The sequence below is a fragment of the Eurosta solidaginis genome, chromosome 2 (genome assembly GCF_040869045.1).
Source record: "Eurosta solidaginis isolate ZX-2024a chromosome 2, ASM4086904v1, whole genome shotgun sequence".
Taxonomy (NCBI): domain Eukaryota; kingdom Metazoa; phylum Arthropoda; class Insecta; order Diptera; family Tephritidae; genus Eurosta; species Eurosta solidaginis.
Window position 1 is genome coordinate 14,977,166 of NC_090320.1, and position 27,681 is coordinate 15,004,846.

The 27,681-nt window shown below is 36.8% G+C and overlaps 2 protein-coding genes across 6 annotated transcripts in view; one reads left to right on the forward strand and one right to left on the reverse strand.

Moving 5' to 3' along the window:
- Positions 1-27,681, reverse strand: part of DIP-theta (Dpr-interacting protein theta) — a 554,628-nt gene that overhangs the window by 328,028 nt on the left and 198,919 nt on the right. The gene's annotated exons all lie outside the window — the stretch shown is intronic.
- DIP-eta (Dpr-interacting protein eta) overlaps positions 23,183-27,681 on the forward strand; it is a 139,870-nt gene continuing 135,371 nt past the window's right edge. For both annotated transcript variants that reach the window (XM_067764502.1, XM_067764503.1), the window contains exon 1: positions 23,183-23,502. The gene's annotated coding sequence lies outside the window, so the exon portion shown is untranslated. The remainder of the gene's footprint in view (positions 23,503-27,681) is intronic.

Below are 27,681 nucleotides of genomic sequence, written 5' to 3' on the forward strand. Positions count from 1 at the left end.
TTCGATATCGAAGTTATTATCGCGTGGTTATCGGGCGATTTTGCTCATTTTCTATGTGGCTCTATTCTGCACCAAAATATGCTAGTATATAAAATTTCGTAAAGATATCCAAATTTTTATACAGGTTGTCGTGTTAGCGGACGGACATGGCTAACATTTTTTTCGATGCTGATAGACGTTGTGTATAAATCTAGCCGTTGTGATCATAAAGTTGCGATACAGCACAAAATTGCTATAAATCTTGCATTTACTGGGTGCTACTTCAATATTTCCCAAGTCTTTTTGGGTTAAGTAAAAATTTACTCATATTCGGACTAGTTCAGACCAGGTGAGAAACTGATTGGTTTAAACTAGTATCTTTTGTGACTATGTATCTCCATTTACCGCAATATGGTATGTATGCGTAGGTGTTGCTGGAATGTATGCAATCCAAACAATAATATTGATGGGCAACATGAGGTTGGTTGGTACTGAGTATGTTGAATGTAAAAGCAGCAATTGTTGGCGACATATATGTACGTAGCACTATTGGTATCCTTATCATATATATGGTGTGTATGTGGTATATATGCGACACTAGTGAAGGCCCCTATGGGTTTTGTTATTAGTTCAAGTCAAAATAAACAAACCAGAGTGCCACCCAAAACAATCTATATGCAGCCAACTAGATATATGTAGACACAGCAACAATTCGTAACATAGATCATCACATTGGCAGATGTACCCTCCTCCTCTATGAAAGTTTTCTCTTATCACATGACTTAACGAAGTATGAGTGTGTTTGTTGCTCTCCAACTGCAGCGTAAATTTCATCAAAATTCATGTAAGTACCTCACATACCGTTATACGTATGGAACTGCAACTTAAACATACATACATACTCATACTTAGCCATAACCACACGCATTCATAAATATTTACAATCTCACCTTCAACTTGCATTGAACTTTCATCGCATTTTCCTAGATTTAACTCACCCGCAACGACTTTTGTTTGTATGCATTATCCTTGCATTATGTTACGTATGGATGTGTGCGTAGATATATAATTGCGTAGCGCAACTATGCTTATGAGTTAATATGTATATCTCTTATTCGCCACAATGCACAAATCAATGCCGTTTCTGCTTGGGCTTATGATTTCGTTAGTTTGTTGCTTTATTCATTGATGGCTTCATTTTTGTTCGTCAACTAAAGTAACAAACATTTTTGTGGCGTTGCCGTTGGTTTTGATTTCGGCTCGCATTTTCCGGTTGCTGATTAGGTAGTTATTATCTATAGCTAACATAATATTGCTGCTGTATTTTGCACTAGTTGTTTGGTTTATTTGACGGTAAAAAAAACTTGTGATCTTAGTGAAAACACTTACTTTAGAAAAAAAAAAACAGAAGTACGAGTGATCCATCAAGCTCCCCAGAAGAAGACGCAAATGTACCCATAAACTCAACCGTGGCAGTGATGGATGCCATGAAGATAACTTAAACTGTTACCTTACACGAAACTGTGTCTGTAACTGTAACCGTAAGCGTAACCGTAACTGTATCTGTAACTGTAACCGTAAGTGTAACCTTAATTGTATATTTAACTGTAACCGTAAGCATAACCGTAACTGTAACTGTAACCATAGCCCTAACTGGAACTGTACGCGAAATCTCCCATGTTGCCTTAAGTATATCCGTAACTAGCATTCTAGTTGCAAGCCGTACTTTCACCGTGGCCATAACCATAATCACGACAATATTCATAAATCGGATATCCGTACCATTACCATAATCGCCACCATAACAAGCAGCTGCCCAATTAATCACAATTATGACAGTGAGCGTAGCTACAGTTCTCATCACAACTACTTAATGGATCGATTTCAAGTCCATTTCTTCTAAGCGAAGTGAACTTTAGTGTCCCCTCTCGATACGACACACCCCAAAGATCTTCTTTTAAAATAGTGTAGAACGAATTTCGAACATAACGAGCCCTTGCGGTGTTTGTGACAAGATTGCAACTCTCACTCAAACACATTTGGTAGGTCGGACTACGGTTTTTCATTAAAAAATACTGTTCTTGTCTCTCTTAATTAATGTTGTATATGTTTATTTCTATTCAATTAATTATAACTATAAGTAGACCCTTAGTTGCAGCTTTAATACATAGCCTTCACTTTAAAGATGGCCTACTGTAGTGTACTCGTGGCTGTAACTAAAAAACGGCTTTACATAACACTTTTTTTATTTTAGACTTCGTCAAAGCCTTCACCTATATATTCGCCTCCGTGTTCGTCTTATCTTCAACATTACCAAAACTTTTCATTTTTTCATTAGCATCATTGTTATCTTCCTATTATTTTACTTCATAATAATTATCATTCTTCCTCTATCCCTCAATCCTCTTCCAAACATTGTTTTCCTATAGTTTTATCCTCCCCTTTCCCTTTATCTTTATTTTCGTTTCCACGATAAATCATTTAAATCGCTTAAGAAGGAAACTTGTTCACGAACGGATCAATGTGGACTACCAAAATCTAAAATTGCTTGTACATTATGAGATCCAATAAATGGAACCGATAGGGCTAAGACTTAGGTTGGTAACTTTTTAGTTACTTTCGAGTTCCACATTTTAGTGGTTTTAGATCAGCTCAGGAATCGTTTGCATGACATTTTCCACTCTAGATTAATGCACCAACTTTTCCTAAGAGTATTCCAAGTATTCTTTAATCTCGTAAATCTCTAGCTTATTACTAATGTTTGAACAATTTTATAGTAATCGGTCATCGCGATTAGAAATCAAAAGTGTTGTTGGATGATACATAAAGTAGTAGCCGTAAATTTGGAATTCTCCAACATGTTTACAGATGCAATTTAAACAAGTAGTGAAGGCTAAGTTCGGGTGTAACCGAACATTACATACTCAGCTGGGAGCTTTGGAGACAAAATAGGGGAAAATCACCATGTAGGAAAATGAACCTAGAGTAATCCTGGAATGTGTTTTTATGACATGGGTATCAAATGGAAGGTATTAAAGAGTATTTTAAAAGGGGTGGGCCATATTTGTACAGGTGCATGCCATTTCTGGATATCGCCATAAAGGTTTGTACGATACGGGTATCAAATGGAAGGTATTAAAGAGTATTTTAAAAGGGAGTTATCCTTAGTTCTATAGGTGGACGCCTTTTCGAGATATGACCATAAAGGTGGACCAGGGGTGACTATATAATGCGTTTGTGGGATATGGGTATCAAATGAAAGGTATTAATAATTATTTAAAAGGGAGTGGGTCTTAGTTCTATAGCTGAACGCATTTTCGAGATATGTGTTTGTGGGATATGGGTATCAAATGAAAGGTGTTAATGAGTATTTCAAAAGGGAGTGGGCCTTAGGTCTGTAGGTAGACGCCTTTTCGAGAAATCGCCATAAAGGTAGACCAGAGGTGTTAACGAGGGTTTTAAAAGGGATTGGCCTTAGTTGTATATGTGAAAACGTTTTCGAAATATTGACCAAAATGTGGACGAGGGTGACCTAGAACATAACTTGTGGGTAACGCTAATTTATTTTTATATGTCATACCACGAACAGTATTCCTGCCAACATTACAAGGGCTTTTGATTTCGCCCTGCAGAACATTTTCATTTTCTTCTACTTAATATGGTAGGTTTCACACCCATTTTACAAAGTTTTTTCTAAAGTTATATTTTGCGTCAATAAACCAATCCAACTACCATGGTTCATCCCTTTTTTCTATTTGGTATAGAATTATGGCATTTTTTAATTTTTCGTAATTTTCGATATCGAAAAAGTGGGCGTTGTCATAGTCGGATTTCGGCCATTTTTTTATACCAAAATAAAGTGAGTTCAGATAAGTACGTGAACTAAGTTTAGTAAAGATATATCGATTTTGCTCAAGTTATCGTGTTAACGGCCATGCGGAAGGACAGACGGTCGACTGTGTGTAAAAGCTGGGCGTGGCTTCAACCGTTTTCTCCCATTTTCACAGTAAACAGTTATCGTCATAGAATCTATGACCCTACCAAATTCCACAAGGATTGGTGAATTTTTGTCGACTTATGGCATTAAAAGTATTCTAGACGAATTAAATGAAAAAGGGCGGAGCCACGCCCATTTTGAAATTTTCTTTTTTTTTTGTATTTTGTTGCACCATATCATTACTGGAGTTGAATTTTGATATAATTTACTTATATACTGTAAAAATATTAAATTTTTTGTTAAAATTTGACTTTTAAAATTTTTTTTTAAAAGCTTCAGCGACTGCCAAATTGCTTTTAAATTTATTGTTATTTAAGTGCTTTAAAATTTTACTAATTTTCTATTTTGCATCATAAATTCAACCCATCTACCAATTTTCATTGCTTTATCCGTCCTTAGTAATGAATTATCGCACTTTTTTGGTTTTTCGAAATTTTCGATATCGAAAAAGTGGGCGTGGTTATAGTCCGATTTCGTTCATTTTAAATAGCGTTCTGAGATGAGCACCCAGGAACCTACATACAAAATTTCATCAAGATACCTCAAAATTTATCGTGTTTACGGACGGACGGACGGACGGACATGTCTAAATAAATTTTTTTTCGCCGAGATCATTTTGATATATAGAAGTCTATATCTATCTCGATTAGTTTATGCTGTTACGGATTACCGTTATGCGAACAAAATTAATATACTCTGTGAGATCTGTTCAGCTGAGTTTAAAAATGTTTACATCATCTTTACATCATAACAACCCACTGCACGTATTTTCGCCAATAACTCCCTTCATATGCAAACGCCATTGGTATCGGCAACCACTTGCAAACCGCTAGCGGAAACACAACTTCGACGACAAAATAACAATCAAAGTCAGTATCCAACAACATCAATATAGTGTTCAGGTATAACTAAGGATAACAAATAAACATCAACACATCGATACATACTTATCTGTCGGCGAACTAATTATCATGTTTACAATTGACTCAGTCACCTTAGGATAGTAGATTGAGGCGATATGAGATTTTGTAATGAATGCGGTTGGGGCGTGCAATTCCTCATCTAGTGGTGATGAAATATATTACTCACGTTAAGTTGGGGGAATATTTTGGTGGTGCTGTGTGTTGTAAGATATATTGTTTTCAATCAAACCTTCGTACACTAAACATTTCCAAGACTAACAGGAAAATTTCGAAAAACAGGTGCTGCAGTTTTGTTAATAGCCAACAGTTACGTGAACTACGGGACGCTTGAAGAAATAAAGGCCTTGCTTTTCTATTACATCAATTTAAAGGCGCTTACTTCTTTGTAAGCCAGGCAATACAAGCTAGGACAAGGCGAGACAGGCAAGAGCACTGCAGGGGAAAGCAAGGGATGGTAAGGAAGGTTTGTTATAGGTATGTGTGTTATCGATAAGGTATATAGAAGTTATCGATTTGAAATGGTTGATGTATATTTTCTATCGATAGCTAAGGTTGTCGAAGAGTTATGGATTCTTTATCGACGAGCAATCGATTTGTTATCGAAAACGTTTATGTTATTTATCGAAAAGTTATCAATATGTAATAAGAAAGTTATCGAAAGGTTATCGATATGTCTTCGAAAAGTTATCGATATTCTATCAAATTTATCAACTTTTTCAAAAATATATCGAATTTTTATCTAAAAGTTATCGGTTATTTATTGAAAAGATCGCGATCGCTTTGTTATCGAAAATTCATACGTTTTCTATCGGTGTGTAATCATTTTGTTATCAAAGTATTGCGAATTTGCTTTCGAAAAGTTATTGATTTATAGGGCAGCCACCGCGGTATGTTGATAGCGTGCTCCATTACCGCACCGAAGCTGACGGGTTCAATTGCCGGGCGTAGCAACGCCAATAATTTAGAAACAAGATTTTTCAATTAGAAAAAAGTCTCCTAGGCTAGTACACCTCTCGGTAGAGATTTGGGAACACTCCGAGATTATTTAGCACTGAATAGTTTCTCAGTTAAAACTCCTCTGGCCTTCAGATTCGGTTCCGAGTCAACGATCCGGCTCGAAGCACCATGAAAACGTGAGCTGGCGGATTCCAGACTAGTTTCTCTCGATGGAAGTTAGGAGGGAAAGGCAGCATTAATATTAAAATTTCAATAGATTTTATTTCAAGAAATATGCAGTGGGAAAAACAGAAAGAGAGTTTAGAGGAGCAAGCATGCAATTGCTACAATTTTACCTTTAATATATATTCAGGGACTCTGCGTTCTGACGGTGTGATGTTTTAATGGTGGTTAAAAACTTGTTGATACAACTTACGAGCGTGCGTATACTGCTGCGGCTTTAATCCAAGTGACCGAGTCCCATTCCACGCGTTTCGTTTACCCCCAAAGCTAACAGGCCTTTGGCGAGGTAACTTAACGAAACGTCACTTTTTCTTTTAGTATAAGTGCTAGCGGCCGTAACAAATGAGCGGTTTTGTAATAGATTGCATTAGGGTGGCCGGCCCTTAATTTTCCTTTGGGGTTAGCCTGTTGGCCTAAACAATGTATGTTCCGTTCCCTTTAATTTGTTGGAAAAATTAAAAGGGGCACAACAGAAATTGGAAGCAAAGGCGGGTCTAAAATGTGTTCGGGGTTACCGGGCCTTGTATTTGTTAGACCGATAATAGAATATGGATAGGTATTCCAGAATCCAGGTTTTCAAGTTCACGCAGATAGGCTAAAGTCAATTCAAAGAGAGTTTTTACTTTCGGTCTTTTAACGTATGCCTTGCCTAAACTACCCCCCTTTATTAATCGGATGTAATTTATTCGTTTTCCTACTATCTCCCATCGTAGATAGATGCTTAGAGTCATTTATATGATAAATTTGGTGAACAGTTTGGTTACTAGTCTTTTCATTCTAAGACCAGTTAACTTTAATGTTCCTTCTAGGCTAAAAAGACATTCAAGTTCCTTTTCCTGAAATGACGTAAATGAGCCCTTCCAAAAATTATTCTAAGCGGGGCCTCCCCTCTGCAGTATTTGACAAGTACTCCGAATGTATTTCTGCCATGAAATGCTCTCAGTGAAAACTTATCTGCCTTGTAGATGCCGTTCGGAGTTGGCATAAAACAAATAAGTCCCTTCCCGCCAATTTATAGGAACAATTAAAAGGAGCACTACGCAAATTGGAAGATAAGCTCGGCCTTAAATCCCTACGGAGGTTATCACGCCTTTCGTTTATAATCAGTATAGCAAAACCTATTTCTATCAACAACACTACTATGTAAGTAGTAATACACAACTAAACTACTCGCGTACTTAACTTACAACGTCTTAAATTCAACTTATTGATCATTTTGACTGCGCCGCTTATATACTCTCAGTTTGCCTGGTTCGCCTAGTTCTCCCAGAGTCTAGGCTGTGTCTCTTAGTTGCTTATTTATTTCTCGTTTCTGTATCTCGTATTTGTCTTTTGCGTTCTATGTACATATATGTGTGTATATTGCTTAGTAATATGGGTGTTTATTGCCGTGTTCGTGTATGTGTGTCAGTTTTCGATTTCATCTATATGCCTTGCTGTTGCTGTTGTTATAACTAGCGGTATAAGTACGTATCGATACCACTAATATTCGCCACAGTATGCTTTTCTACTACTTCCACATTATTTAAATATGAGTGCATAATTTACAAAATTTTGTGGCTAATATCGATTGGCCACAATTAATTTAGTCAATGTGACCCAAACTAATCCGTCTCTCCAGCTAGCGTATGCATGAATATGCAAATAAATTAGTTGGCATAATAAATTTTATCAATAAACATACAGCAACAACATAACACCAATCATGATTTTACCTGATGAATACAATGATTAAAAGCAAAAACAACTAAAACAAATGACAACAATAGTTTCAAATGAATATTAATAATAATTTGGTTTTGGCAGACATAAAATATTCAAGTAGCATACAATACCTTAAGCATTCCATTCACACCAAACGAAATTGGAAATTTGGTTTTACGAAATGCTTTGTTGTTACTGTAAGTTGTTGCATATTTTCTCCATGCAACTCTATAGAGTCATGCAAGTCATTTTTGTTTACAAATCCAAGCAACTGTCTTGCATCATAGGCTCTAATATTAATCATGCAACAAGTGAGCCAATAAGAAAATAAGTAACAATAACAGCAACAATAAGTGAGTTATTTTCTTATGCAATCGTGTGCAAGCTATTGTGATCTCCTGTCGGCAAACACAAGCTTGTATATGTTTATCTGCTTACATGTAAAGTTAAGACTAATATCTAACAATGGATTATTACTGAAACTAGCTACTTGTGTATTGACGGCACAAATTTAGAAGAAAATTATGTAAAATTATGCATGAGAAAATCTCAAATGACATGTTTGTTGCCTTGTTGTTGTTGTGAATTATGAATATTGAAAGTAGTACATACGGGAATTTATACACATCCACATACAATATAAGAAAACCTGCTTTGTATTTCTACTTTTCACAACATAAGATTTAATATAATAGTTTTAAGGGCTAATCAAGAAAGCTTTTGGCTACTTTGGGCCGATAATAACTTCCTGTCGTCACTAATTATGATATGAATGTATGTACATATTTGTTTATTATTTAGTAGTTTTGGGTAGAGGAAGAATTGGAAGGGACCGGGAGGTGGTGAAGAAGTGAGAGTGAGAAGGAGAATGACAGGGAGGAAAGTGAAAAGGAAATTGTGTTGGAAGTAGATAAAGAAAGTGACGAGGAACGGAGACCTAAAAGCGAGAGCAGATGTAGGCAAAGAAGTGAGTGTGAAAAAACATTAAAAAGAACAGTACTCAAGTGATGGAAACAAGTGGGAGAAGAAATAAGCAACTAACCTTTTGAAAATTTTCAATTATCAAATTTTTTTATAGACCTTCATATTCTTGGTTAGCCTAAACTTTAAAGCATCATCCACTTTCGTTTACTCTTCTTTGAAACCTATAAATATATGTATTTTTTTACTATAATATATGTTTCCCTGATATAATTTCCGAAAAAGAATTGTAAAATGAAAAAGTGCAAGTCCATAAATTCCACTCCTGAGCCCTTGCTAGGCCAAATATATCGTAGATGGTACTTGATATTAGCCACATATCATTACCTGATTAGGGTCATGTATCTAGGCAGTTGCGCTTCAGAGGTGAGTGACGGGAAGGTCTTCGGCCAAGAAAACGAACACTTATGCTTCCAGGTAGTCTTATAGTCAAGACGAACAACCTATGAACTTTTGACTAATATATGGATCCTGATGAACAATAGATATATAGATAGATAATTAAGTGAGGATGGCACTGCGACCATTGGTCTATTGTGCCCTCGTCTGCTTCACAACACCTCATCCAAGCCGACATCTCTGATGAACCCTAGCAGTTGACCTGGCTTGAGGGATTTGATGTGAGAATGTTCTGGCCATGGTGAGCCCATAAACTTAGCTCTACGTCTTGAGATTGCATCACACTCCAGGAGGATATGGTCCGCCGTCTCCGCTGATCGATCACAAAATCGGCATGTTTTGTTCGATATTATACCCAGCTTTTGCATGTGGCTGTTCAGTCTACAGTGTCCTGTAAGAATAGCTGTTAGAATTCTTAGGTTATTTTTCGAGAGTCCTATAAATGCCCTGTATCGAGTTGTGCAGGACCCCTTAACAGTAGCTTAGATTGTCTCAGGCCAGGTATATTACGCCATTGTTCTTCCCTCTTTTCCTTTTCTTCTGCTAATAGATACCCCCTAATTTCCTGCGGGCCTACTGGCAGGAACGGCTCAGGAGCAATAGGTCGTATCGTTGCTGCCTCTCTGGCCAGGCTGTCCGCCTGATCGTTTCCCTCGACTCCCCTGTGGCCAGGAACCCAGGCCAACAGTAGTTCGTTGTGTGCTCCTAGTTGATTCAGCTTTTCCACGCACTCAAGGACTAGTGCTGTTTTATTTCAAATGCCGAGATGGCCTTGAGGGCGGCCTGGCTGTCACTGAGTATGGCAATTTTCTCATTGGAGTATTTTCGCTGAAGGTTCAGGTCCGCGCACTGGCTTATGGCGAATACCTCCGCTTGAAAAATGCTCGGGTATGCTCCCAGGGGTATTGATATCTTGGTTTTGGGTCCAACGACTCCAGATCCGATCCCCTCTGGGGTCTTCGAGCCATCGGTATACCATACTATACTGTTTAGCTGCTGAATGCTCTCAATTCTGTTTTCCTCCCACGTACCCTTGTCTCCCAGTTCTACTTTATATCTTTTCTCATATACTATCTGCCTGAGGGTATCATCCCTCGGGAGTTGAGAGATTGGGATCTTCTCTCTCAATTCCTCCATGTTCCGGGACGATATGACTTTTCCTTTGCCCGAGCCCTCCTTGACGATATTAAGGAGGGCTCGCTTGGCTGACTGCTCTATCGATATATGCAGCGGGGTTAGATCGAGGATAGCTTCCAGCGCTGTTGTGGGGCATGTGCGCATAGCACACACATGCCAGTCGCTGAAGTTTTGAAGGTGCTTGCCTCGTCGTCGCCCGAGTTGTTCTCGATGCCCAGGCTATTGAGTCATATGTTATCATAGGTGTTACTATCATGGTATACATCCATCTTAGCACGTGTGGGCTACAGCCCCATTATTTGCCTGCTAGACGTTTGCATACCATGATGGATGGAGTCGAAGTGTTGTTTCCATAAGAGCTTGGTGTCAAAAATGATCCCCAAGTATTTCACTGTGGTTCCATATTCTAGTTCCATCTATTGTTATTGCTATCAGGGCTGGTAGGACCCTTCTTCTGGTGAAGGGGATGATGGTTGTCTTAGATGGGTTGATGTTAAGACCCACATTGGCGCACCATTCCCTTGTGATGTTCAATGCTCTTTGAATGAACAATAACTTTAGGAGATTAAATATACACTATCTTTGTGTTGACTTCAAAGCAGCATTTCACAGCTGGGGTTTGGTATTGGTTATATGCTGCTATACCTCATGTAAATTTTCTTGCACAGTTAAGAAGGCTTTTCAAAAAAAAAACTTTCAGCAACGACACCTGCTCCGTTATGGTTGGAAAAGCCCTCCCCGAGCCATACGAAACTAAACTAGCTCGCTTGAGACAAAGCGACTGCTTTTCGCGTGACTTCTTGAACTTTATATTGTAAGAGAGTACACTTACGTCCACAAAAGTGCAGCGAGCTTTTCTTCCTCTGGATTCTATAAAAGGGAAAATATTGGGTGGACGTGGGCAAAAGAAAGAACTTACTATCATCAATGAAAGAATCAGTATATTTTCATCCTTCAACTTCAACCATCATCACGCAACTGGTTGTGGATATGAGCTCGAGACTGTTTACTTGACCTTGCCAATATTGGAATCAGCATTAACAGAAAAAAGCAGTGTCAACTATTAAACTAGGAAGTCAATCGGCGAACAACTGTTGCCAGAAAATGTGGGTGGCCAATTGAAAAGAATAATCCTTCACGAGCCGCAAGTCCCTAATCATACCCATCCTGATGTTCGGCTTGTAAAATAAACTGTGCGGACTCACGATGGAATGACCCATGTAGTGTTCGATTGAAATGCTCTCCGCATGGTTTATATTCGAGTATGTGATGCTAGCGGCGAGCATCGAATGATATATATGACCTTTACGCAGATATTAACATAGTGCAACGAATAAAAGCGCAAAGGCATCGCTTCGTATTCTAATCGACACCCAAATTTGGAAGAACATCAAAGGCGATACTTTCACTGAGTTGGGAGAGATAGGTGGAGAAAGACGTGATTTGCACTGTTGTTTGCAGTCGTTGTAAGTCTGTATTCTTTAAAACGGTATTTTCTGTAGGCTTCTTTAATAAAATATCTTAGAATAGTAAGTGCTAAAAGTAATAACATTTCGTCTACCTACTTAAATACCCTGTTGACAAGCATAAGGAGCTATATTGTCACAGAAAAATTCAGAGAATATCACAATATTAAAAGTTTCAGTCTCTTACTGCGCCAATTGACGCTGTTATAAAATTGAGAGACCTGCCTTCATCACACAGTACTTGTAACAACCAATTTAAATACTCGAGCGCAACATCATCTTCCCACCATGCTCGTTCATACCCTTCACGAACTAATTTTAACCGGGCTGAGAACTGTCTCTGGAAATATTACTCATACGCCATGTTACACTTGACGTCAAACAAAAATTAGTTGACAGAAAATGTCATCATATCAAATGGAAAAATCACAAACAAAACAAAGCAATCAACCAACTAGGTCCACCCAATTTGGCACCATCTATTTTTTACAACAACACTATATACTTAGGAAAAATTGGTAATGAACGTAAACCGAGTTGAAACCCCTTGACAACATGCAAAAGACTCATTTGCGTTGTGGAATTTCGTTACAGTAAAATCTACTTGAGCGGCAGCCTTTTTTTTTCAGTACAAGCGTATCTAATTATAAATATTTTCACGAATTTATACATAAATAAAAGTATATGCAAAAGTGTATATGGCGTGCTGCCGCTGGCACAGATCACCAAGTCACACTTTTGTTAGCGCGCCAATTTCTACCGAATTTAAAACTTCCTACAACAATCAGACAGCCGGTCATGGCATATCAAATAATGGTATATTTATACCTTTCATGAAAATGAAATAGTATATTAATTTCGTCACGAAACCCAAAATTGTAAGTCCTTAACGGAAAATAGATAGACCCACCATTAAGTATACCGAAATAATCAGGTTGAAGAGCTGAGTTGATTTAGCCATGTCCGTCTGTCCGTCTGTCTGTTTGTATGCAAACTAGTCCCTCAATTTTTGAGATATCTTGATAAAATTTAGTGAGCAGGTGTATTTGGGTGTCCGATTAAACATTTGTCGGAACCGGCCGGATCGCCCCACTATAGCATATATCCTCCATACAACCGATTTTTCAGAAAAAGAGGATTTTTGTAATATCTTACTCAATTTAACAGATAGAAGCTTCAAACTTCACCATATACTTTCGTATATTGCACATATTGTTGTCTGAAAAAATCATACAGATCTCCGTGACCGGACGGTGTTCCTAGTTGCGTGCTTAGGTACTGCGCCGAAAACATGTATGAGCCTATTTTAAAATTATTTGAGCTATCTCTGGGATCTGCGTCATTCCCGGCACTTTGGAAACAGTCTTTTATTATACCCCTGCATAAAAAAGGTAGTAGGTCAAAAGTTGAAAACTACAGGGGTATTGCTAAACTTTCAGTCATTCCTAAAGTCTTTGAACAGATTTTCACCAGTCAACTGCAATATCAGTGTTCTAGTCTTTTGTCTGCATGCCAACACGGTTTTATTCGTCAAAGGTCAACCACTACAAATTTGCTTGTATTCACCTCTATAGTTATGGAAGGATTTTTAGCGAACAAGCAAACGGATGTCATCTACACGGACTTCAGCAAAGCATTTGATACCGTCAACCATGAGTTGCTTATTCATAAGCTTGATTTACTGGGCTTTCCGTTTCACCTATTAATGTGGCTGAAAAGCTATCTTTCTAACCGGACCCAAAAAGTTCTGTTCAAGTGCAATCTGTCGGAATCGTTCGGAGTTTCCTCCGGCGTACCCCAGGGAAGTCATCTAGGCCCTTTGCTCTTTGCCCTTTTCATTAAAGACTTGCCACAGACAATATTATATTCCCATACTATAATGTATGCGGATGATGTAAAACTTTGCTACACTTACTGTCCTACCGATTTGAGTTCCTTGGATCTTCTTCAGGCCGACTTGGACTCGTTCCAATGTTGGTGCACAACAAATTTACTAGCTTTAAATTGCTCTAAATGTAAATATATGACATTTCACCGAGTGAAGCCAGCATTGAAATCTTATGTAATAGATGGTACGCCTTTGGAGCGTATATCTATTGCAAATGATCTAGGTGTCCTTTTTGATCCGAAATTGAATTTTAACATGCATATTTCATCTATAGCCAACAAAGCGTTGGGTTTACTTGGATTTGTTAAAAGATGGGCTAAAGAGTTCGATGATCCGTACCTCACTAAGGTTCTTTACACATCGCTGGTTCGTCCAATACTCGAGTATTGCTCTTGCGTTTGGTCCCCTGTTTCTCAAAAGCATATAAAGCGTCTTGAGTCAGTTCAAAAGCAATTTTTGATATTTGCATTACGCGGCCTTAATTGGGACTCAAGTCTCCACCTTCCTCCATACAGAAGTAGACTTCTTCTTATTAACTTACCCACTCTGGAAAATCGGAGAATATTACTGGGGGTATTGTTCATCCATAAGCTCATTATTGGAGAAATTGATTCCGAGGACCTCCTCAGCCGCTTGTTTTTGCGGTTCCCCCTAGAGTATCCAGACACTACGTTCCTTTCTATTTACCCCTTTGTCGACGAAACTTTGCTAAAAATAATCCTCTTCTTATCTGGTGCGCGCACTACAATGACTTGTATAGCTGCATCAGTCTTGAATGTACTTTTGCCACTATACGTAGTGCAATACTTGCATATCTAATTTAAGAGATACAAGCTAATTTAATTTGCCGGCATTTTATTCCTTCGATAAAAAACAGGAACTATCTCACTTAAGGATGGAGGAACATTTATCAACATGTATCATTAAGAAGGAACAAGACAGTACTGTGTTGATTGGAATCTGGTGCATTCCAACAACGTAAAAAACATGCTTTTTCATGAGTCACTGACCGGAATCGTATGCATTCCGGCAGGCATCGAGCTGATTGGAATCCGGTGCATTCCAACAACACAGGTCATGTTACTTTTTTATGCCTTGTGATGGCGTATCCTCATTACACTACTCTTAGCACTGCCGGATTCCCATGACATGCTGATTGGAATCTTGTTGCATTCCAACAGGGAGATTGGAATCCACTGCATTCTGAAATCATGCTGAGCGGAATCTGATGCATTCCGCCAGTATAAGATTTCGCATAAGATCTTATTTCTACTCATATTTCTTATTATTATTATATTTTGAAATTAAATAGCAATGTTCATTAATATTTCTTTGTTTGTAATATAACATTGTTGAAATCTCGATATATCTTAAATTTTATCTTTTGAGTTGTATATTTATACATCTTTTATATTATGCAGTCGACCATAGTTTGTCGTCGACTTTAAATAATAAATAAATAAATAAAATATAGTATATATATGGTGATATATATTATATATATAGTATATATATATATATATTCCCAATTTTAGCGAAACAACTAGAAGCTTCAAATTTCACCAAATGCTTACGTATATAACATACATTGTTGTCTGAAAAAATCATAGAGATCGGTGGTATATATATTATATACTTCATATAAACTGTCATTTTTGCCCCTTTTTTACGGATAGAAGCTTCAAAATTCATCAAATTTCATCAAATAGTTACGTTTACTTCATATATTTTTGAGATACGTGATTCGTAGTCATAGTTTTTACATGCAGACCACAAAAAATGTGAAGCTTTGCATCCTTACACAAAGTACCTACCTATTTTTATACTCAGTTGAGCAGAGCTCACAGAGTATATTAAGTTTGATTGGATAACGGTTGGTTGTACATATATAAAGGAATCGAGATAGATATAGACTTCCATATATCAAAATAATCAGGATCGAAAAAAAATTTGATTGAGCCATGTCCGTCCGTCCGTCCGTCCGTCCGTCCGTCCGTTAACACGATAACTTGAGTAAATTTTGAGGTATCTTGATGAAATTTGGTATGTAGGTTCCTGAGCACTCATCTCAGATCGCTATTTAAAATGAACGATATCGGACTATAACCACGCCCACTTTTTCGATATCGAAAATTTCGAAAAACCGAAAAAGTGCGATAACTCATTACAAAAGACAGATAAAGCGACGAAACTTGGTAGATGGGTTGACGTTATGACGCAGAATAGAAAATTAGTAAGATTTGGACAATGGGCGTGGCCCCGCCCACTTTTACAAGAAGGTAATTTAAAAGTTTTGCAAGCTGTAATTTGGCAGTCGTTGAAGATATCATGATGAAATTTGGCAGGAACGTTACTACTATTACTCTATATGTGATAAATAAAAATTAGCAAAATTGGATTAAGAACACGCCCACTTTTTAAAAAAAAATTTTTTTAAATTCAAATTTTAACAAAAAATTTAATATCTTTACTGTATATAAGTAAATTAAGTCAAAATTCAACTACAGTAATGATATGATACAAGAAAATACAAAAATAAAAGAAAATTTCAAAATGGGCGTGGCTCCGCCCATTTTCATTTAGTTTGTCTTGAATACTTTTATTGCCATAAGTCGAACAAAAATTTACCAATCCTTCTCAAATTTGGTAGGAGCATAGATTCTATGACGGTAACTGTTCTCTGTGAAAATGGGCGAAATCTGTGGAAGCCACGCCCAGTTTTTATACACAGTCCACCGTCTGTCCTTCCGCTCGGCCATTAACACAATAACTTGAGCAAAATCCGATATATCTTTACTAAACTTAGCCCACGTACTTACCTGAGCTCACTTTTTCTTGGTATAAAAAATGGGCGAAATCTGACCATAACCACGCCCACTTTATCGATATCGAAAATTACGAAAAATGAAAAAAATGCCATAATTCTATACCAAATACGAAAAAAGGGATGAAACATGGTAAGGTAATTGGATTGTTTTGTTGACGCGAAATATAACTTTAGAAAAAACTTTATAAAATGGTTGTGACACCTACCATATTAAGTAGAAGAAAATGAAAAAGTTCTGCAGGGCGAAATAAAACACCCTTAAAATCTTGCCAGGTATTACATATATAAATAAATTAGCGGTATCCAACCGATAATGTTCTGGGTCACCCTAGTCCACATTTTGGTCGATATCTGGAAAACGCCTTCACATATACAACTACCACCACTCCCTTTTAAAACTCTCATTAATACCTTTAATTTGATACCCAAATCGTACAAACTCATTCTGGAGTCACCCCTGGTCCACCTTTATGGCGATATCTCGAAAAGGCGTCCACCTATAGAACTAAGCCCCACACCCTTTTAAAATACTCATTAACACCTTTCTTTTGATACCCATATTGTACAAACAAATTCTAGGGTCACCCCTGCTCCACCTTTATGGCGATATCTCGAAACGGCGTCCACCTACGGAACTAAGGAATACTCCCTTTTAAAATACTCATTATCACCTTTCTTTTGATGCCCATATTGTACAAACAAATTCTAGGGTCACCCCTGGTCCACCTTTATGGCGATATCCCGAAAATGCGACCACCTATACAACAACCACCACTCCCTTTTAAAACCCTCATTAATACCTTTAATTTGATACCCATATCGTACATACACATTCTAGAGTCACCCCTGGTCCACCTTTGTGGCGATATTCCGAAAAGGTGTCCACCTATAGAACTAAGCCCCACACCCTTTTAAAATACTCATTAACACCTTTCTTTTTGTACCCATATTGTACAAACAAATTCTAGGGTCACCCCTGGTCCACTTTTATGGCGATATCTCGAAACGGCGTCCACCTATGGAACTAAGGATTACTCCCTTTTAAAATACTCATTAACACCTTTCTTTTGATACCCATATCGTACAAACAAATTCTAGGGTCACCCCTGGTCCACCTTTATGGCGATATCTCGAAACGGCGTCCACCTATGGAACTAAGGATTACTCCCTTTTAAAATACTCATTAATACCTTTAATTTGATATCCATATCGTACAAACGCATTCTAGAGTCACCCCTGGTCCACATTTATGGCGATATTTGGAAAAGGCGACCAGCTATAGAACTAAGGCCCACTCCCTTTTAAAATACTCATTAACACCATTCGTTTGATGCCCATATTGTACAAACAGGATTACTCCCTTTTAAAATACTCATTAGCACCTTTCATTTGATACCCATATCATACAAACGCATTCTAGAGTCACCCCTGGTCCACCTTTATGACGATATCTCGAAACGGCGTCCACCTATAGAACTAAGGCCCACTCCCTTTTAAAATACTCATTAACACCTTTCGTTTGATGCCCATATTGTGCAAACGCATTCTAGAGTCACCCCTGGTCCATCTTTACGGCGATATCTCGAAAAGGCGTCCATCTATAGAACTTAGGTCCACGCCCTTTTAAAATACTCATTAATCCCTTTCATTTGATACCCATATTGTACAAACGCATTCTAGGGTCAACCCTGATCCACCTTTATGGCTATATCCCTAAATGGCGTCCACCTATAGAACTACTCCCTCATAAAATACTCTTTAATGCCTTTCATTTGATACACATGTCATACAAACACATTCCAGGGTTTCCCTCGGTTCATTTTCCTACATGGTTATTTTCCCTTATGTTGTCACCATAGCTCTCAACTGAGTATGTAATGTTCGGTTACACCCGAACTTAACCTTCCTTACTTGTTTTTTCTTTGGTCTTGTATTATTATTGCGCATAAAAATGAAAAATACTCCAAGTACGCAAAAGTTAAAGTACTTCTAGCCACCGGAGCAAATATTCAACTCAACCAACTACAATTAAGTATCGCTTACACCAATCGCGCCATGAACTTTGCTTTTCAATACTCACAAACTATTCGCGTGCACAAATTATTTCAACGCGAATACAATAACAAAGCATTGAGTAGCCGCAGTTTGGCTGGCAGGCGCGTCATTTGGTTGGCAAAACATAAAAAAATTAAAAAGAAACGAAACAAATCCAAAAAATTATTTATAATCCATGTTGTTTTCTCTTTGTTAGTTTTGTTGTTGTCCAACCTCGTATTGTTATTGCTCTTCAACAACAGGTTTATTAGCGTTTTATCGTTTTACCCAGCTCGGCACTTTTAAATTGTCTTTTTTTTTTTTTGTTATTTGTTGTAGTTTTTAAGTGATTTTCCGCGAAACCATTGTAAAATTTTTTAATTGACAGACAATTTAGTTTCACGGTAAATAAGTAAGTACTTTGGAAAAATTTATTTGCGCGCAGACTTTTTGTTGTTTATGTAGTGAAATCTTACTGCGATTTATAGCAAATAAATAAAAGTTTATTGCACTCGCGTTGTTGGTGTATACTAAGTGTAACCACGTTTTTATTGAATCGATGTATATTTTGTGAACCTTGAAAACTCAGTAATTCTATGTATATAAACCAGAATTCTTTGTATATAATAAAAAATAGCTAAAGAGAATTTTTGAATATCCACAGGACCTGCTCTTTACATAAATTTCAAAAGTAACACAATAGACCCTTCCCTGATCCTTTTTTTATTTTCGCTAATTTCGATTGTTATTTTTTCTTCTACCTTTTCTTATAGCAGTGCTTCGCCCCATTCAATAAGTGCGATGACTCACGAATTGTAATCTATATCTGCTTGGCAATTTCAAATGGGTTGAATTTAAGACACCTAGGACTTAGGAAGATAGGTGTGGATTAGACTGAAGGTGATAACATTTTTGCTCACTATACGGGGGAATTCATATTGTTGGCGTAAGTTAGTTGTATGCATAGGCCTTTGGAACGGGTATGCTCTATGGGGGAATATAGAATGTAAGTGTTAATGTAGTTATATGTTATGCTATGTAGTATGACGTATTGTGGTATAATGATATATAATGCGATATCATATGGCAAGATGTGATCTGGTGTTAATTTGTGATATGACGATATATAATGTGATGTGATGGAATTGTGATATAATAAGATGTCAAATTATGATAAGATGTAAAATGTTATGATTCGATAGATTTGATTTTAAAACGAGGTAATTCCAAATCGTGCTATATAACCTGAAGTGATGCAACGGGATGAGAATGGAGGTAATATGCTATGATGTGACTCATGCTCATAACGTTTTGGTTAGATTGTACCTTAAGTTGGAAATAATGTACAATGTAGATATGATATGAGCGAAATCCGATAGCAAATCCAGCCAAAGCAAGGCGTGTTATCTATTTTTATCGAAACGCTAACGGTGTGTTATCGATGAATTATTGTCATCGACAGGATGAGGGCGTGTTATCCATTTCTTATCGACAAGTTAATGTTACGAGTATTTTATCGACAAGTTATCGGTTTCTTATCGAAGTGTTGAAAATACTTAACGATATCAGAGGCTCCAAATAAATACCGGTTTTTTAGCGACGAGTTAGAGAAAAATAATTAATTTACCATCGAAAAGTTATCAATTATTAATCGAAAGTTTAACGTTATGTTATCAAAAACTTATAGATCTATTACCAATTATTATAGAATTTTTGCTATCGAAACATATCGATGCGATCGAAATTGTTATCATTTGTAACCAAAAAGTTATCGATGTTTTCGAAAATTTATATGTAGATATACTATCGAATAATTATGGATTGTTTATCTAGGAAATATCGATATGTTATCAAAAAACTGTCGATTTATTACCAAAAAGTTAACGATTTGTTATCGGTTTCTTATCAGTTTATTATTTATTGATAAAATATCGATATGTTGTGGCAAAGTTTCCGAATTTTTTTTTCAGAGTCTTAACGATTTGTTATTGGCGACTTATTTTCATCTGTATACCGTCCTGTAAAGAAGCAATAAGGAGCCGATGGCGAGGCTCTGGTGACCCCAAGTTCCTCCCGAAACTAGTGAGTGGGAGGCGGCAAGATATAGAAAGTGCAACGTGGTTATATTAAAACGTTCCCGTGATGTTGGGGCTAGTACTTTAATGGTGCTTGTAACCAGAACGTACTGGATCTATATCCGCAACGGACCACCAACATGGAAGGCACTCCCCAAGACCTTCAAAGATAGACTTTATCGGTATAACAACAACGCCAACAACAATCCGATGACTAGGTGATAGCACGCCCATTACAAAGTCGATTGCGCGACTATAATAATTCGCTAACCGTAATAATAAGCCGATTAAATCGGTTACGTCCCATCGACTTCTAAAATTACAATACACAGCGGCCATTTTACAACAATGTAACCATGGTCAAGATCATTTTTAATATGCATTTAAAGGTTAAAGGTCATATGCTTTGGCAATAAGCAATATAAATACTAATGAAATACGTAACATTTATTGCTAATACTTTGAAACTCCACGGTTTATTCCTTCACTCTTTTCACATTTTCCCGGAGGCATCTTACAGTTGATAGGACTTGATCCACAATGTTGCTAAAGACTTAGTTGGCATTTCTTCTTCACTTCTTTGCTATACCAAAATTAAAAATAAATATTTAAGGCAATAATCGAGAAGGGTGGAAGTGTTAGTATGATATGTTAGGCTTGGTGCGAGAGCAATGTTTTCAGAACATCAAGGTTGTATCTTCTCCAGATTTCGTATAACTTATCGACTCTTTTTATTTCCATGCAAAAAAAAAACAAAAACAAAATAACTTGGACCTGATGAGTATGTTCTGCTAAAATGGTTTATACCAAGTTGGTTTTATGAAAAACCATAGTTTCACTCTTGCATGAAAAAGTTCAGATTTTGTTGTATGCTATTATTACGTGTTCTAAGGTAAATGATCCCGCCTTCTTCTGGAAGTAAGTGCCGCCTTGTACGATTAATATGTTTCTCAAAATCTGATAAGTATCATACCGCAGTTAAAGTATACTTTTACGCAATTCCCCTTATTTTATTTAACATCTCCCAAAACCCACCATAACAGACTGTTGTCAAGGCTAACAATGCGGTGTTAATATATTACCCCTCTTTCAAAGAAACTCAACACACGAATTAGATGCTTTACCAAAAAAACCATAACCAACACAAAGACAAGGGAGGGCCCTAACATATCGCCACACCTATACGTACACTGATAGGCATTTGTACTTATGTTTACAAAAGGAAACAAAACCAGCAATAAAATAAAAACAAAAAAATAGCAAAAAAATTTAAAAAAATTCAAAAGCAAGTAGCGCCGATTATCAGCAGTGTTGCCAGGTTAGCCTTTTCGAGGCTAGATTTAGCCTTTTTTTTTTTTTGCATTTAGCCTTGAAATTTTGGGTTTAGCTTCGTGACTTTTTTCTAGCCTTTTTTACTCCGAATGCATTTTTAAAAATTTCTAAAATAAAATAATTTCAATAGTTCCTGTGAACACCTAATACCTAATAATATGAGTTCTCTACAAAAGATTAATTCTTTTTCTGCTGAAAATTCGTTGAAAACTTCAAAGCCAGATGTATTTTCTTACTTTGAAACAGAGAAGTTTAGTTATTCTTCAAGTCAAATAGCATTAATAGAGCTGCAGTGGCGAAAACTTATAACTATACAATGGAAAAATGTACACTCCACCATGGATTTTTGGTCGGAAGTCCGAGAACATAAAAATGGATTAAACGAAACTCAGTGGCATGAAAATTCTGAAAACTAAATTAAGGAACAAACTAAAAATTAAAATGCTTAATGCGCTGCGTAATATTAGATGCTCGTTAAAACGCTAATCTAAATGTTGTAATGACTTTGAAATTACCGATGATCTCATATCTATGGTAAATAGCCAAGCTTTATACCCAGACTTAAGCTCTTCTGATTCTTCAGCCGGGGAATATTTTATATAAATAATTAGTTTGTAATATTTTTTTATGTGTATACACATATGCAATCATTTAAAGTAATTCCATGTGCTAGTCAAGGAAAATATGCCTGATATGTTTTGAAACAGGAAGTTATGCTTAAGTTATATTTATAAGTTTTTATTTACAAATGTGTAAACTAAAATATAAAAAAAAAAAATTTATGAATTAACCAAAAAATGTCTGGCCTTTTTTTAGCTTCTTTTTTTCTAAATTTGGCCTTTTCTAACCTTTTTTTTTTTGCCAATCTAGCTTCTTTTTTTGCATCACCTGGCCACACTGACTATCAGCAGCAAAAAAAAGAAAACGTGTACAAAAACAAAATCACAGTTGCCTGATTCGTCTGCATTGCCGGTGTTAGTGCTGACTGAGTTAACTTGAAAAATCGAAGGCGACGGTGTAAACGCTAACATTGTCTTTGTTTGGGCAGCAGGATTTGATTGTAGCAGTGTTTCACCTTATGTTTATGCCACAATCGTGTTTTTGTTTTTGCACCACAATTTGTTTGTGGTGAAAACGATTGTTCGTTTTTAATGGTCGTGTCACTCAAACGACACGACAGCACGTTGTAAAAGCACTTCGCTAATGCTTTCGACTGATGAAACCGACCTATTGCGAGTCAGTTGTTATTCGACATCGCTTGTGAACGGTTGTATTGAACGGATTATAAAACGAAAAAAAATAACAATTATGGCGCGCAATCGAAAACGTGTGTGTGCTTGAATAATAAATATGTGAAGTGGTGTTATTGTTTACTTGAACAGGCAGTTGGTTTGCAATCATTTTTGTTTTCTCGGAATGCACTGATAGACTGCGGCTGATTAAGATGATAACCTTTTGAATTAAAAGAAGACGCGTTTTAATTTAAGTGTAATAAAATTTCATTATCGGGGAAAAATTCATTAGAATTCGGGTGTTACAGTGTTATGTATCTAACCGTTCAAGAATGTCTTGAGCAGCAAAGTGAGTTTTCAAAACAAATATAAAATCGTTTTCGTATAAAGGAGTAAGTTACTGAAGTAAAAGAAAATATGGTAGCCAAGCCCAGATCAGTAAATGTTTAACTCAAAATGAGGCCTACGTAAGGTAGAGATAATACTCAGTCAATACGAAAAAAATTTTAGTTGGACCACAATATAATTTTCATTTATGTGAGATCAGATGCTTTTTTTTGAAATAAAACAAGTTGCTTTAATCTTTTCTTCACACCGAGATGTAAAAAACAGAAAGTGGTCTTACGTTTGAACGAGCGAAGCATGCGACAACTATTTCGGCGTGCTGAGCTCGATTCAAAGATCTCTTTAACACCTTACTTATTAAGTTTCCAAGCTTACCAAACAAAAGGTTCGTACAAAAGCAGCGCGCGGAGCGGCAACTTGATTCAATTAACCTGAATTCAAATTTTCCATGTTTTTATCGTCCTTTTGCTTAAACCAATAGGTTTGACTAGTAACCCTCCTGCGTAAACCTACTTGAGGCCTTCCGACTTGTGTTGGCTTATACACGGCACCTTCAATGGGTTCTCCCGTTGTCAGTTCACCCTATCATATTCGGCACCCGAAGCCACTAGTCAACTAGGTAAGGTTAGGTTGAGAGGGAGTACATGAGAATTTACCATACACACTGTGAGAGCCGACAAATTTTTTCTGGTCATATACCGTCAAAATAATAACCTTATATATACATAAATATAGATGTTTATGTATATTTACCTATGCGTATCCAAAGGCTCAACCGATCTTATAAAAATTTCCACAGTAAGTTCACGTTGTTACCCGGTATTTTGTATGATATATAAAGTTTTGGAAAAGTTGGCGGTGTCACGCGCCTTACTAGGAAATTTTCAGTATTTGGAATAGAGATTAGTCAAATCCAAAGACTTAGGTAGTAGGAGTGAGAGTGGAAATGGAGGGAATGAGCGAGAATGAAATAAAAATTTAAGTTCCCTATATCTCCGTAATTATTTGAAATGCGATCCGATATTTAGTGCATAGATTCCATATATTATGCAAATCAGGTGGAAAATTTAGAGCGGGTGGAAGTAGAAGTGAAGCAAAAATTTAAATTAGCTATATCTCCGTAAATATATGAAAGAGTATCCAATATTTGGTAAATTCCATGTGCGAGGTAATTTATAGGGGTTAGGGAGTAGGAGCGGGACTGAGACTGGGACTGGGAGTGAGAGTGGGAGTATGAGGGGTAGTGAGAGTGGAAAAAAACAAGGGTGGAGTGGCAGTGGGAGTAGCAGTGTGAGTGGGTGGGCTTAGATAAATGAGGAGGGAATGGATATAAAGGGATTTTTATTTTCCAAATGTCGGCAAAGCAATTTTCGAACAGCCAGATCTGTAGCAAAACCTTTCGTATTTCATTCTATACCGGCAACAAAACGGTAGTTTAACAACACTTCGAACTATTGGTACACGAAAGGCAATCATCAGCTAGCAGAACGGTTGGAATCGGTTGCGAGCTAACAAAAAGGAAACTAGGAAAGGACTGTCCGCTATAGAACTGGCTTAGAACGAGTACTAGTAACACTTCTTCAGTTGAGCCCATAGTTTGGGTTGTCAACGGAATGGTAATGTTCAATGTTAGTTATGAGCAAAAAAAAAATGTAGGCATGGTTTATTTCCCGTATCTTCTTCGCAGTCTCTCTGTTTTAAGCGGTTTTTTTTATTACTACAGTCGATACATTTTTGTTTTGTGATATTAGGGATATCCTAAAAACCTTTATAGCGCATAGTATTTCCCAATATGTCAATGAAATTAATATCAATTAACATTATTTCACTATAAAAAGCGATTTATAGTCAATAAAGTTAATTCGAAAGCCTGCACAGCAACAATATCAGAAGCATTAGTGAATTAATGTAAAAGGGAATTGACATTAACTCACTTTTGAAAGCGAACTAAAGTCAATGGCATTAATTTGCAGCCATAAGCTGCAACACTATGTGAATCATGTGGGAATTAACGTCATCGACATTAATTCACTTCACAGCGCAAGCGAAAATTTATAATAAACAAGTAAGGAAGGTTAAGTTCGGGTGTAACCGAACATTACATACTCAGTTGAGAGCTATGGTGACAACATAAGGGAAAATAAACATGTAGGAAAATGAACCTAGGGTAACCCTGGAATGTGTTTGTATGACATGTGTATCAAATGGAAGGTATTAAAGAGTATTTAAGAGGGAGTGGACCATAGTTCTATAGGTGGACGCCATTTAGGGATATCGCCATAAAGGTGGATCAGGGTTGACTCTAGAATTTGTTTATACGATATGGGTATCAAATGAAAGGTATTAATGAGGGTTTTAAAAGGGAATGGTGGTAGTTGTATATGTGAAGGCGTTTTCGAGATATCGACCAAAATGTGGACCAGGGTGATCCAGAACATCATCTGTTGGATACCGCTAATTTATTTATAGATGTAACACCACGAACAGTATTCCTGCCAAGATTCCAAGGGTTTTTTATTTCGCCCTGCAGAACTTTTCATTTTCTTCTACTTAATATGGTAGGTGTCACACCCATTTTACAAAGTTTTTTTTCTAAAATTATATTTTGGGCCAATTAACCAATCCAATTACCATGTTTCATCCCTTTTTGTATTTGGTATAAAATTATAGCATTTTTTTTCATTTTTCGTAATTTTCGATATCGAAAAAGTGTGCGTGGTCATAATCGGATTTCGACCATTTTTTATACCGACACAAAGTGAGTTCAGATAAGTACGTGAACTGAGTTTAGTAAAGATATATCGATTTTTGCTCAAGTTATCGTGTTAAGAGCCAAGCGAAAGGACAGACGGTCGACTGTGTATAAAAACTGGGCGTTGCTTCAACCGATTTCGCCCTTTTTCACAGAAAACAGTTATCGTCCTAGAGTCTAAGCCTCTACCAAATTTCACAAGGATTGGTAAATTTTTGTTCGACTTATGGCATTAAAAGTATCCTAGACAAATTAAATGAAAAAGGGCGGAGCCACCCCCATTTTGAAATTTTCTTTTGTTTTTGTATTTTGTTGCACCATATCATTACTGGAGTTGAATGTTGACGTAATTTACTTATATACTGTAAAGATATTAAAATTTTTGTTAAAATTTGACTTAAAAAAATTTTTTTTTCAAAAGTGGGCGTGGTCGTTCTACGATTTTGCTAATTTTTATTAAGCATACATACAGTAATAGGAGTAACGTTGCTGCCAAATTTCATCATGATATCTTCAACGACTTCCAAATTACAACTTGCAAAATTTTAAATTACCTTCTTTTAAAAGTGGGCGGTGCCACTCCCATTGTCCAACATTTTACTAATTTTCCATTCTGCGTCATAATTTCAACTCACCTACTAAGTTCCATCGCTTTATCCGTCTTTGGTAATGAGTTATCGCACTTTTTCGGTTTTTCGAAATTTTCGATATCGAAAAAGAGGGCGTGGTTATAGTCCGATATCGTTCATTTTAAATAGCGATCTCAGATGAGTGCTCAGGAACCTACATACCAAATTTCATCAAGATACCTCAAAATTTACTCAAGTTATCGTGTTAACGTGCGGACGGACGGACATGGCTCAATCGAATTTTTTTTCGATCCTGATGATTTTGATATATGGAAGTCTATATATATCTCGCTTCCTTTATACCTGTACAACCAACCGTTATCCAATCAAAGTTAATATACTATGTGAGCTCTGCTGAACTGAGTATAAAAAGTACGGTAAACGCAGTTTTAAATAATAACTACGTTACTTTTGCGAAAATCCGCGGCAGTCCAAAATTTTAAAATAAAAATTGCACAAGTAGCCAATGTGCCGTGATTTCCTAATTGTTATAAAGCTGTGACCTTGCTAATTGAAAATATTTTGGGCAGCACCATGTACCAGCTAAAACCACTAATAACTTCTTATGTTTATTAACACCCTAAGAGTTTCTAAATCTTGGGCTACAGCACCTCAAAACCAATTTTTTCGCGGATTGCAACTACTTAGGTCGAGGTGTTTGTTATTGTTTGTTGGCCCTCGTAGTATGGTGGTAGGGTGCTTGGTTCAACTCCCAGGCAAATTAGCATCCAAATAAAAAGATTTTCTAATCTTAGTCTCCCCTTGACAGAGAACACTAGGAGTGTATTTCTGCCAATTAAAA